This window comes from Pinus tabuliformis, chromosome Q (assembly GCF_031772625.1).
Source record: "Pinus tabuliformis cultivar Carrire ecotype Pingquan chromosome Q, CPIR1, whole genome shotgun sequence".
Taxonomy (NCBI): Eukaryota; Viridiplantae; Streptophyta; class Pinopsida; order Pinales; family Pinaceae; genus Pinus; species Pinus tabuliformis.
The window spans coordinates 1247183106-1247195833 of NC_142296.1; the positions used below are offsets into that span (position 1 = coordinate 1247183106).

General features: G+C 42.6%; 1 pseudogene; it reads left to right on the top strand.

Annotated features, from left to right (window-relative positions):
- Nucleotides 1-11548: 11548 nt before the first annotated feature.
- LOC149224336 (chitinase-like protein 1 pseudogene) lies at nucleotides 11549-12521 on the top strand (annotated as a pseudogene).
- Nucleotides 12522-12728: the final 207 nt, after the last annotated feature.

Consider the following 12728-nt stretch of genomic DNA (forward strand, 5'->3'; position numbering starts at 1 on the left):
TTGTGCGTAGGATCCCCCCTAGGAAAGTTTTGGGGATTAAAGCCCAAGTTTTGACCAAGACCATTGTAAATACTCTGCGTTTTGTGGTCGTGGAGCACGAAGTTGTAATAGAGTCATAGGGTTGAACATGCTTAGTATTGTAAATGTAGTGTCAGTTTGAGAGATCTACCCATGGTCCGCGGACCATTGGATTGTATAAATAGAGCGAGGCTCTAAGTGTAAAGAGAAAATATCGATAAGGATAGAAGGAAATCAATCCATGAAGCATTGAGTCGAAGTGTAAGAGTTGTGTCTTTGGGTTGTTGAGTAGGAGAAGGCTGTGTAGCTGAGTGTGCAGAAACCTAGTAGTCCGACACTGAGTGCGCGGACCCCTACAAATGAGTGTGCAGGGCAGGTTGAGTCTGTAATCGTTGGAAACATTAATAAAGAGAAGTTTTACCATATTTCTTGTATCGTTTCCTATTTTATGCATCGAACTATATTGGGTATGAATTACAAGTTTACTATTTATCTACTACGCGAACTTATATAAATGTGCCGAGTATGTGAATATAATATAAGGTATCTGTTTATGCCAAGATAACTAATTTTTATAATAATATAAGTAAGATCCATAGTGTGACTTGGGGAAATAGTGTTGATCACTACTCCAGCAACATGAAAGCCCCACAATGCCTGGTTAGGGCTGCATGAAGGCAAACATAACAGGGCGCAAAGGCTCCGCTGGTCAGGGAAATGTACAAAGTAACCTGCGTGAAGGTATTAACAATTGGACTAAATCAACCCCTAAGACATCTCAAGGGTTCGGAAACCTGGTTCCAGTGGCCCCCCATACTGCTTCGGGTGAGACCTCAATCCGTGCTCTGCAGACTATTGCCGAAAGGGCCAATAGTACAAGGATTTGTTTGGCTAATTAACTTTGAACCTGGGTCAGGACCCAACAAGCCAACAAATGGTTCCATCGCCAGCCATTTCTTCTCGCACCTCGAGCACCCCTGCTACTAATCTCTGGATGTGTGCCTTTGCTGGTGCTTCTACTGGGATGGCCAGCTAAGGGACCATCTGGTAGGCTTCTTCAATTACCTATACCATCTACCCATTCTGAGACATGAGCTCGTCGCACTGCAAGCTCAACTACTCCACGTTGATCTTCTGTTAACTCAACACCTATAGTGTGCAACTCTCTCTATCCCATAGTTCTGCAGTAATCCCATCTTATAGAACATAGAGTGTCTCCATGGGGAGCGTAGCCATGTTGATCCCTATCCCCTTCAATGTACTAACTATAGGCTGATCAGCCTCATTTTCTATAACCAGTTCCCCTTCTAGAAGCACTATTGTGTTGGTTGTATGAGTGCACAACATTTTCTTGGCTGCAGCTGTTCCTAGTACGAGGCTAGTTGAGAGGGTACCAACCTAAGGAGCACACAACTACAACTCCTAAATATGTGCTCAAAAGGCCCCCAACACAATCTGATTCTCCTTCACAAAGTTCCACAGGGCCTTTGCGGTGACATCGCGGACCGTCTCTCCTATATCATGCAGATCCCCCTCAATAAGGGCGATCGGGTCGATAGATAGCTTAGACACTTTTACCTTCTTGCACAGCCCCATTCACTCACTCAGGAATTGGCACTTCAATTGTGTTGATGCTGCTTGGGGGTGCGCGCCACCCTCCTCTACCTCTATTTCCATCTCTTGCTCTTCCTCAGGCAAAGGCAACTTCTGGCCCTCACGCTCCTTCTTTGTTGCCTTTTGTGCTACTACTACAACATTTTTTTGTTCTGCTGCTATCTGTGCAACATCTCGTGCCTCTTGTGGCTTTGCTGATGTTGCTTCTTTCCTTCTCCTTCCTACAAACTATGCCACACGTAGTCTTTCGTCCTTCTTCTTTTTGTGTGTAGCGGACGTTTCCAGCGCAGAGATGTATGGGGCGCGCCACTCCAACAGCCATGTCTAAAGTATGTCAAAGATCACATCATCTATGGCTATATAACGCAATTTGTTCTACTTCTTTGTAGGGTCCTTGCACGTCATGAGGTAGATGTGATGAAAGTCTGCTTTAAACTCTGTGAAACTTTGCAGGATGTTGTAGACAATGGGTGATAACCGTGGCTTGCACTTGATCCCCATTCTGATGTTCATCTCCATGAACAGCAAGAATATTTTACTATTGCAGATCTAGTTCACGTCCTTAGTGGCCCATAGCAAAGCGTACTTCACAACCTCCGGGGGATCTGTTGCAATTGTGGGTAACTAGCTATCCTCGAGAAATTCCCCAGCCACCAGCAGAATGGAAATTAGAATCCATGCATAGTGGAAAGTTTTTCCTTGTTCCTGCGCCTCGTGGAAATTCTTCAGGAATGTCTTGCACAAGAATTTGGAATAGTTAAACTGGACCCCTTCTGCGCATTGTTCAACAAGTGCCACCACTGATGCGGGCACCTCATCTGCGTGACACTTCTGCATGACCTTACCCAGCAGTATCTGAGTCACCACTCTGACTGCTTTGTTGTTGATACTGGAGATCATGTAGCCTCTCTTTTTCTTCTCCAGCTTGCATTTCTTTTTCATGGCCTCCGCGATGGCCAAATCACTGCTCTTCCCCTCTGAAATGTCTGCGAGGTCTTTTACTTTACACGGGAATCAGGTAACTTGATGGATTAGGTGGTCCATGATGGGGATGGGCTCCTCCAGCCACCATGCACCAAGCAGAGCAACTGGCTGATGATGAAGATAGTCAATGGTCCATGATGGTAATGCGACACCCAGAGCAGGTTCAACAACCCTACCTTTTTGACTCCGCATAACCACTTGTGCGGATCCAACTCTATAACTCCCACAGCAATGTGTTTCTTTGGCTTCATGAGGTGTGCGATCACCAAGTGAGGGAATTTCTCATGGTCAGTGAGATCCAAGTCTTCAAATTTTAAGCTTGGCACCCTTCCCAAGTACGCTCCTTCAAAGATGATATCATTTGGGAGGAGCGGAGTCTGCAGAGAGCTCCTACTCTCATCGAGGTCCTTGGACACCTTCACCTTCCACTTCTGTGGAGGGACATACGCTGGCAACTTAGCTAGAGGGACCGCGCCCTTGGTTTCTTCCTCCATGCCCTCATCCTTGTCCTCTTTAATTATGATAACCTCTAGGTCTTCTTCCTCCTCATCAGTTTCTAGGTTAACCGCTTTCCCTTTTTCCTCAATTGTTAATCTGGTTCGCAGCGGATTTCGGGGGGACACCTGCACTAGAATAATTGGATATTTGTCTTTCTTAGGTCTCGACGTGCGTGATGATTTAGGGATTTCCACAAAAATCCCGTTTCTCTCAGGGGAAGGTTGAGTCTGTAATCGTTGGAAGCATTAATAAAGAGAAGTTTTACCATATTTCTATGTATCTTTTCTTGTTTTATGCATTGAAGTATATTGCGTATGAATTACAAGTTTTCTATTCATCTAATGTGTGAACTTATATAAATGTCCTGAGTAAGTGAATATAATATAGGTATTTGTTTATGCCAAGATAACAAACTGTTATAAGAAGATAACTAAGATCCATGGTGTGACTTGGGAAATAGTGCAGATTGCTACTCCAGTAGCGTGAAAGCCCTACAACCCCTAGTTATGGATGTACAAAGGTGAATATAACAGGGCATGAAGACCCCACAAGTCAACGAAGTGAACAAAGTAACCAGCGTGAAGGTATTCACAGTTGGACTAAATCAACCCCTCATACATCTCAAGGGTGCGGAAACCTGGTTCCAGCACCCCCATACTGCTTCAGGTGAGACCTCAGTCCATGTTCCGCGGACTATTTCTGAAAGGGCCAGTAGTATAGGGATTTTTTTGGCTAATTAACTCTGAACATGGGTCAGGCCCCAACAAGCCAACAAATGGTTCTGTTGCTGGCCATTTCTTCTCATGCCTTGAGCACCCCTGCTGCTAATCTCTAGATGTGTGCCTCTGCTGGTGCTTCTGCTGGGATGGCCAACTTAGGGCCCATATGGTAGGCTTCTTCAATTACCTATACCATCTACCTATTTTAAGACATGACCTCGTCACGCTACAGGCTGAACTAATCCATGTTGTTCTTCTGTTCACTCAACACCTATACTGTGCGGCTCTCCCTATCCCATAGTTCTGCAGTAATCCAATCTTGCACAACATAGAGCGTCTCCCGAGGGAGCGTAGCCATGTTGATCCCTATCCCCTTCAATGTACTAACCAGAGGATAGTCGGCCTCATTTTCTGTAACCAGAGCCCATTCTGGAAGCACTTTTGTGTTGGTTGTATGAGCGCACAACATTTCCTTAACTATGGCTATTCCTACTACGAGGTTGGTTGAGAGGGTACCAACCTGAGGAGTGCACACCCAAAACTCTGGAATATGTGCTCGGAGGGCCCCCAACACAATTTGATTCTCCTCCGCAAAGTTATGGAGGGCCTCTATGGTGACGTTGCGCACCGTCTCACCTATATCATGTAGAACCCCCTCAGTAAGGGTGATGGGGTCGATAGACAGCTTAGACACTCTTACCTTCCTGTACGGCCTCATTCTCTCGCTCGGGCACTTGCACTTCAATTGTGTTGACGCTGCTTAGTGGTCCGTGCCACCATCCTCTACCTCTGTTTCCATCTCTTGTTCCTGCTCAGGTGAAGGCGACTTCTGGCCCGCACGCTCCTTTGTTGCCTTTTTTGTTGCTGCTATTGAATTTTTCTGTTCTCCTGCTGTCTGTGCAACATCCTATGTCTCCTGCGCCTTTGCCGATGTCGCTTCTTTCCTTCTATTTCCTGCCAACTATGCCACACATAGTTTTACCTCATTCTTCTTTTTGTGCGCAACAAACTTTTCTAGTGCAAAGATGTCTAGGGCATGCCACTCCGGTAGCCACATCTAAAGTTCATTGAAGATCACATCATCTGTGGCTATATAAGGCAATTTGTTCCTGTTCTTTGTAGGATACTTGCATGCCCTAAGGTAGATGTGATGAAAGTCTGCTTTAAACTCTACGAATCTTTCCAGGCTGTTGTAGATAGTGGGTGATAACCGCGGCTTGTGGTTAATTCCCATTCTGATGTTCATATCCATGAACACCCAGAATATTTTACTACCACAGATCTGTTTCACGTCCTTAGTGGCCCATAGAAAAGCATACTTCACGACCTCCCGGAGATCCATTTCAATTGTGAGGAACTAGCTATCCTCGGGAAATTCCCCAGCCACCAGCACAATGGAAAATAGAATCCATGCATAGTGGAAAGTTTTTCCTTGTTCTTGTGCCTCACGATAATTCTCTAGGAACAACTTGCACAAGAATTTGGACCAGGTAAATTGGACCCCTTCCACGTACTATTCAACAAGTGCAACCACTAACATGGGCACCTCATCCGCGTGGCACTGCCGCATGACCTTACCCACCAGTATCTGAGTCACCACTATGACTGCCTTTTTGTTGATACTGGAGATTGCGTAGCCCCTCTTTTTCTTCTCCATCTTGTATTTCTTTTTCATGGCCTCCGCAATGGCCAAATCACTACTCTTCCCCTCCAAAATGTCTGCGGGGTCTTCAACTTTACATGGGGGTTAGGTAACTTGATGGATTAGGTGGTCCATGATGGGGATGAGTTCCTCCAACCACAAACACCCACCATGCACCAAGTAGAGCAACTGCCTAATCATGAAGATATTCATTGGGGTGCGATGGTAATCCGACACCCAGAGCATGTTCAACAACTCTGCCTTTTCGACTTTGTGTAACCACTTGCGCGGCTCCAACTCTATAACTCCCATAGCGGTGTGCTTCTTTGAGTTCATGAGGTGCATGGTAACCAAGTGAGGGAATTTATCATGGTCAACAAGATCCTAGTCTTCAAATTTTAAGCTTGGCACCCTTCCCAAGTATGTTCCTTCAAAGATGATATCGTCCAGGAGGAGCAGAGTCTGCAAAGAGCTCTTGCTCTCGTCGAGGTCCTTGGGGACCTTCGCCTTCCCCTTCTGTGAAGGGACATATGCTGAAAGCTTAGTTAGAGGGACTGCACCCTTAGTTTCTTCCTCCATTCCCTCATCCCTGTCGTCTTCGATTATGATATCCTCCAGGTCTTCTTCCTCCTCGTCGATTTCCGGGTTAACGCTTTCCCTTTTTCCGCCATTGTTAATCTAGTTTGTAGTGGATTTCACGGGGACACGCGCACTGGAATAGTTATCTATTTGTCTTTCTTCGGTCTTGGCGTGTGTAGTGATTTAGGGATTTCCATAACAATCCTGACACTCTCAGGGGCATCTTCTATGGTCATGTCTTGTGCGACTTCTTCGGCAGTCATCTCTGCGATTTTGCATGGCTTCTTCAGATGCTGCCATCTTGTTTGTCCAGAAATATCTCAACCATTCAATCAAGGGCTCAACCATTGCTCTCCACAGGGAAAATAGGTCTTGGTTCGGAATACTCGGGGTGCACAACAACTCAATTCGTAAATGACCAAGTGTTGTTTGCTAGGAAACCCTTTGTATTTTATAGTTCCTTTTGAATTTGAATTCGATAGTCCCGCCAAATCAAGTCCATTAATGCTCCCTTGGCGAAAGATTTTCCCAAATCGTTCCCATAAAGCTTGTCTTAAATGCCTATCACCTGCGCAATTTGGTCTCAAGTCAAGCATCTCATCATGAATAGTGACTACAACAGTCACTTTCCAGCCAACCTATGTGGTAGTGCAGCCCCCCTTACGCGGTCGCAGACCTTGTGACACTTTGCTTCTACGTGCACCCCCGACATCGTGTAGCTCTCTTGCAAAGTACTTTATAGTCCCACGCCTCCTTTCAATTGTCAAGAGCACTAAGACTGTACTTCCCATAGCTAGTCAGGTGGTCGCGCCACCTGTATAAGTTTCCAAATGGTCATTCATCACTTTTCCTGGAGAAAATCCGCCTTTTATTTTTATTGTCTGCATCATGAACTTTACTCTCTGCATCGCGCCACCAAGGGTGATCCTTCTAGTACTATATGGTTCAATCCAAGGCATAAAATTGATGAACTCTTGGTGGTAGTCTCCAAATTCATGAACGTAATCGTCTGCACCTTGTTCTATCACCCTAGTTTTCTTATCAAGAAAATCCTTTTATATCTTCCTCAAGCTTCTTGACTTCTACTTCTATCAGAGTGTTTTTCTCATTTAATCACACCGTTTCTTTCAGAGTTCTTGGAGCCTAAGATCACCATGTCAGGTTTCTTCCTCAAGTCCTAAGCATTCTGCTTCGGTCAGCTGCACGATCCCTTCTTCCAAGGCTATGCACACTGTCATATCTACCGACGCTACTATGTGCGTATTAGGCATATTGTGCTCTATTGGAACTATAGTGTTTCCTCCATAGACCGATGTAGGATGCATCTGCCGCATCAGTTTCTTATACATTGTCTTATAATCCTATAGAACTACTGGTATGTGCAAGTCCCAATCACTCTGCTACTCATTATATACCCTGTTCAGTGCTTCACACTTTGTTAAAGGCTTCTGCATGGTTAGCTTTTTGCACACTCGTTCTTTCCACATTTCTTCGTCCCAACTAGAGGAACCATTTGTGCAATTTCCTCGCTACCACATGCTTATTGACCATTTTCCCAAATGCAAAGTCCCTATGCATCCGCATAGGTTGTTTACCATATGCATGTACCCACCTGGATAGATGCATGTGCGGATCATCTCGTCCATCATTCTTGTCTCCTAGTCACATGGCGCTTCCCAAAACGCATGCGCATCATTCTCTTGCATTCACACCAATCCTCAAAGCTTCCTTGGAGCGTACCCCACCTCATAGGTGTAGCACATAGTACCCATTTTGAAGCCTTGAAATGTTGTTTTTTTGGCACCTCTATTTCAAATCTTTTTAGGAAGGCATCTACCTCACTTAACCCATCATAAGTAGGTAGATCCCTTACTTCCGTTGATATGCAGTCCAACAATCTTGACATCATGTTACAGTTCAGTGTGGTTACCTCTTGTAACTATTTATTCCATGTCTCTATCTCTTCATCCATATCCGATGTATAGGAGCTTTCGCACTCCCATGAGATTCGTCCATCCGCAGTGGGATTTACCAAGTCTTGCTCACGCACAATTATCTTGTAGATGTAGTCTAAGTGTTGGGCTCCAAAAATGGCACTCATTACCATACATTTTTCACCTATGCTTCCATCATTTCACTCACTATTCATCACCTTGTCACTCCATTTTTCCTACTATTCACCATTAATGGGTCTCATTCATATTTTCCAAATATTGTTTATTTTTAAGCATTTTTGAGAGAAATTCTTGATTAAATATTAGAAAATAATATATTTTACTTTATATATGGAAAGTGGGTTGTTTTGGTGACATGTGTAGGTTCCAAGGAAGCTTCCAAGACACCTTTATGTGGCCTTGAAGGATCAAATTCGAATTTCAAAAGATAAGCTTCATGGAGGAGATCATGGAGGATAGGGTTATGTGTCATCATTGGTTGAGAAATATGTGGGTCAAAGGAGAGAATAGTGGGTCTACATTTATGAGGTTGTTATCTTAGTTTTTGTATAAATAGGAGCACCTCCTCCATTCCAAAGGAGAGGACTCTTAGAGCATTGTATCCAATTGATGATGGAATAGAATAAGGCTTCATTTCTCATATATTTCCATTATGTAGTTTTAGAATGTAGGATATGAATTTATGTAGTTTTAGACATAAGTTTTCTTAATGTAGTATATGGAATAATTTGTCTTGTTCTTAAGAGAATTGAGCTCACTCTAAAAGGATGAGAGAAACATGTTATTTCATATTAGATCTTGTTTCATTTCATTGTTTAGATGTTTAAGGATTTGATTGATGAATGAGTTTTGAATTAAAATCTTATCAGCATGTGAGAGAACAACCAAGGGTCTAAGTTAGACTCTCTCTCTATTTGATTTGCATGATAATTAAAATTCATTCTTTTGCTTTTATGTTTCAAGTATCATATGAGGAGATACCAAGAGTCTAAGTTAGGCTCTCTCTCCAATGATTTATATGGTAATTGAAATTCATCATTTTTCTTTCATGTTTTCAGGTTAATTCATTTCTTATGCTTGTGAATGAATCTTAGTTTAGTTTGGATTAGTACATGAGAGGACAATCAAGAGACTAAGTTAGTCTCTCTCTCTACTTGAATCTAAACAATAACTAAGTTCATTCTCTTGTTTTCATTTCAAGGTTTTAGTTTTATGTAATCAATGATTTCTTTATGATACTGTAGGGAAGGACAACCAGGACCTCCTTAGTTAGGAGCCTCTTCTCTTACATATTGTATTGAATCCTAAATAATTTAGTTAGACATAGAGTTAGTTGCCTACTCTTGCATATATATTGCTAGCACCATCACAAGCTTACGAGTTTCCCTGGTCGATAATTTATGCAGCAATTTAAGTCCAATAAATTGCCCAACATTTTGGCGCCGTTGCCGGGGAATGGTGCTAAGGGATTAGGCATTAGAATTTAATTCAGTGTTTATTTTTCTTTAGACAAAATAACTTGTGAGACCTGGTGACAGCAGGATCTTCACAAAGGAGTTAAGTTTGAGTTTTCTGATGTTTTAATATTTAGCTAGTTTTAAATTTCATTGTTTCAAAAACACCCCCCTGCATAAATAAAAACGAATCAAGCGACTAGTATGCTCTCTTCCTGCGCTTAGTGCGATCAGGAAGATCAGAAAGTCTATTGATTTCGTTCGAATAAAAATACTCTTGTTGGAAAACTAATGTGTAATATATCAATAAAGAATTTTGTGAAAAAAAAAAAAAAAAACATCTTTAAATTTTTAGATGAAATTTAGTTTTTTAATTTTAGATTTAAAAAATAAAATAAAAAAAATTAATAATATATATATATCATATATATATATTTTTAAAAAATTAACCATTTGTTTTGTTAAATTAACCATTTGTTTTGTTTCTTTTGTTTTTTTTAGATATTTAAAAAAATATATATATAAAAAAAAAAATGCAAAACATTAAATAAAAACCACCGAGAATGTGACTGAGACAATTTTCTTTTGTTGCAGGCTGATCGACCATGGTGGTCCTTTGGCTGGGCTGCAAGAACTGGCATCCAATGTTCGCATTACATGGGCGAGGGCTGCAACGTCCACGTTGAATAATGCCCTTCCTCCTCTTCTGCCAGCCCAAGGTAAACCGAGAGGAAAACGTGCAGCAACGGAGTCAAATATTTCTGGATCCAGTGTTGCTGCTGAACCCCTTAAACGACGTGCAGTGTTATCAGATGTGTCCAATATCTGTAAGGAAGCGGCCGCGGTTGATTGCTTGAAAAAAACCAAAGGCAGTTAAGGTTGTATCTCAGAATGCCAATGCCAAGGGAAGAGGCCGAGGAATTCCTCGGAATAACAAGAAGATTACTCAAGAGGCAGAGATTAAAAAAAAGACCTCACCAGCTATTTGTAATGTTGACGATGCATCTGCTGGTAATGCAATCGGGGATGATAAGCAAAACAATAATGTGAACAATCTAAAAGAAGTACAGGACAATCCTAAAGAACTTAATCCAATTGCTGAGCAAATTTCAGTACACCCCCATTGCAAACAGTCAGTGGAAAAACCGAATGAGAAAGAGATTGTGGTAAGTGATAATAAAGCAGCAGTTGCTTCTCTGAAGCAGCAATCAACAATGCAGTCTCTACGTATACCAAAACAACCCAAATCTTCTTTGAAGCAAGGTAATCCTGTTCCTCTGGCAAGGCTTCATGAAGATGTGGGACGGTCTAACTGTTCGGATTTCATTGACATTGATTCGGAATTCCAAGCTTCAGTTCTTGGAAGGATGCAGTGACTTCAAACGTGGTGGCCGGCGGTTCATTGTCGAAGTGTCTCGTATGCAAATACACTTTAACGTCCATGCACATCATGCACGATATTGGGAATGTCGCCCTCCATCCTTGTTTATGTTGGTCATTGATTTGGCCATTATTCCTTCCCTCATTCAAAGCCGCCCCGGCCCCCCACTGGAAGAAAAGGTAAACATATTTTAAACATTATCTTGAAGAGCAAAAGAGATGCGCTACTTGAAGAGATACAAGATCAGCTTGAAGAGATAAAAGATCTTTTACATTTTTAAGGCGATTTTGGAGGTGAAAAGATGAGTGTTCCGGCGTTTCCGATGGTGATAGTAGATGCTGTGGACGTGGAGGCAATGCAGCTGCCCGTGCACCTTGATGATTATCCTAGTAGGAGGCGATTGATGATTATCCTGGAGATCGCGAGCGGTGGGAGATTGCCCTCCATATCTGGGTTGACAAGGAATATATCTACATCATTCCTGCCGGCGGTTACGGTTGTGAAACATTTTGCCTACAAGTCTAGTTGTAATCGCAGCAAGAATCGGTCGATCTGGAAGAGTTTCTGGAAGAACAACAATGGTCGGCGGCATTCCAGGACGACATTTAGATCCCCTTCGACGATTTCATAAACGATTATGCACCAGCTTTTGTTGATGAAATAATCCGCAGATCTCCAATGGCGGATCTGCAACAGCAAATATTGCCATTAAGATTCAAAATCTTCCTAGATCTGGCGGAGATCTCGCCTGTCATGGCAATGGGAAGGATTTGTTTGGTTGTTTTGTTGGCATTAGCACTGTGTTTGAATGTTTCACTGGCGTCGAAGAAGATGAAGGTCTGCGACAAGGGATGGGAATGCAAGGGGACTTATTGCTGCAACCAGACTATATCGGAAATTTTCACAGTGGACAATTTCGAAGAACTCTTCTCCAAGAGGAATACCCCAGTGGCTCATGCGGTGGGTTTCTGGGATTACTATTCCTTCATCAACGCAGCTGCATAGTTCGAGGGCATAGGATTTGGTACTACTGGAGGACAGCTGATGCAGCAGAAGGAGCTTGCAACCTTCCTTAGCAATGTTGCAGCTGAAACTTCATGTGGTTACAATGTTGCTACTGGTGGTCCAACTGCTTGGGGTTTGTGCTACAAAGAAGAAATGAGTCCGGACCAGCTATACTGTGATCAAAATTTGCTATACCCTTGCGCTCCAGGAGCCAGTTACCATGGACGTGGTGCCCTGCCTATTTAATGGAACTTTAACTACGGACCGATTGGTGAAGCACTGAAACTTGATTTGCTTACTAATCCAGATATGGTGTCAAACAATGCCACGATAGGATTTTTAACTGCAATGTGGAGGTGGATGAATCCCATCAAGCCAAAACAGCCCTCTGCTCATGATGTGTTTGTGGGTAACTGGAAACCAACCAAAAATGACGTTGAATCATATAGGCTCCCTGGTTTTGGAATGGTCATCAATGTTCTAAATGGGGGTTTAGAATGTGGGAAAGGGGATATTGATGCAATGAACAACAGGATTTCACATTACCTGTATTTCCTTGATTTGCTGGGCGTTGGACGAGAACAAGCCGGTGATAATCTTGATTGTGGCCAGCAAGTTCCTCTTAACCCTGTTATAACTTCTACCACCTCTCGTTAGCTGGCAGTCTGTAGTTTTATCTATCCAAGGCCATCCTTGATCCAATTGATAGTAGGGTGATCGTGATAAGGTTTGTTGCCGGTTTATCACTCTACGGTTTCGCCTTTCACAGTCTAAAACCATCATTCGTCAGTCTATTTCAGGTTTGAATTGCCCACGGTTTGTTTTTAATCAATTTTCATTTTTTTTATTTACAACTAAAACGAATAAAAAAATCAACAT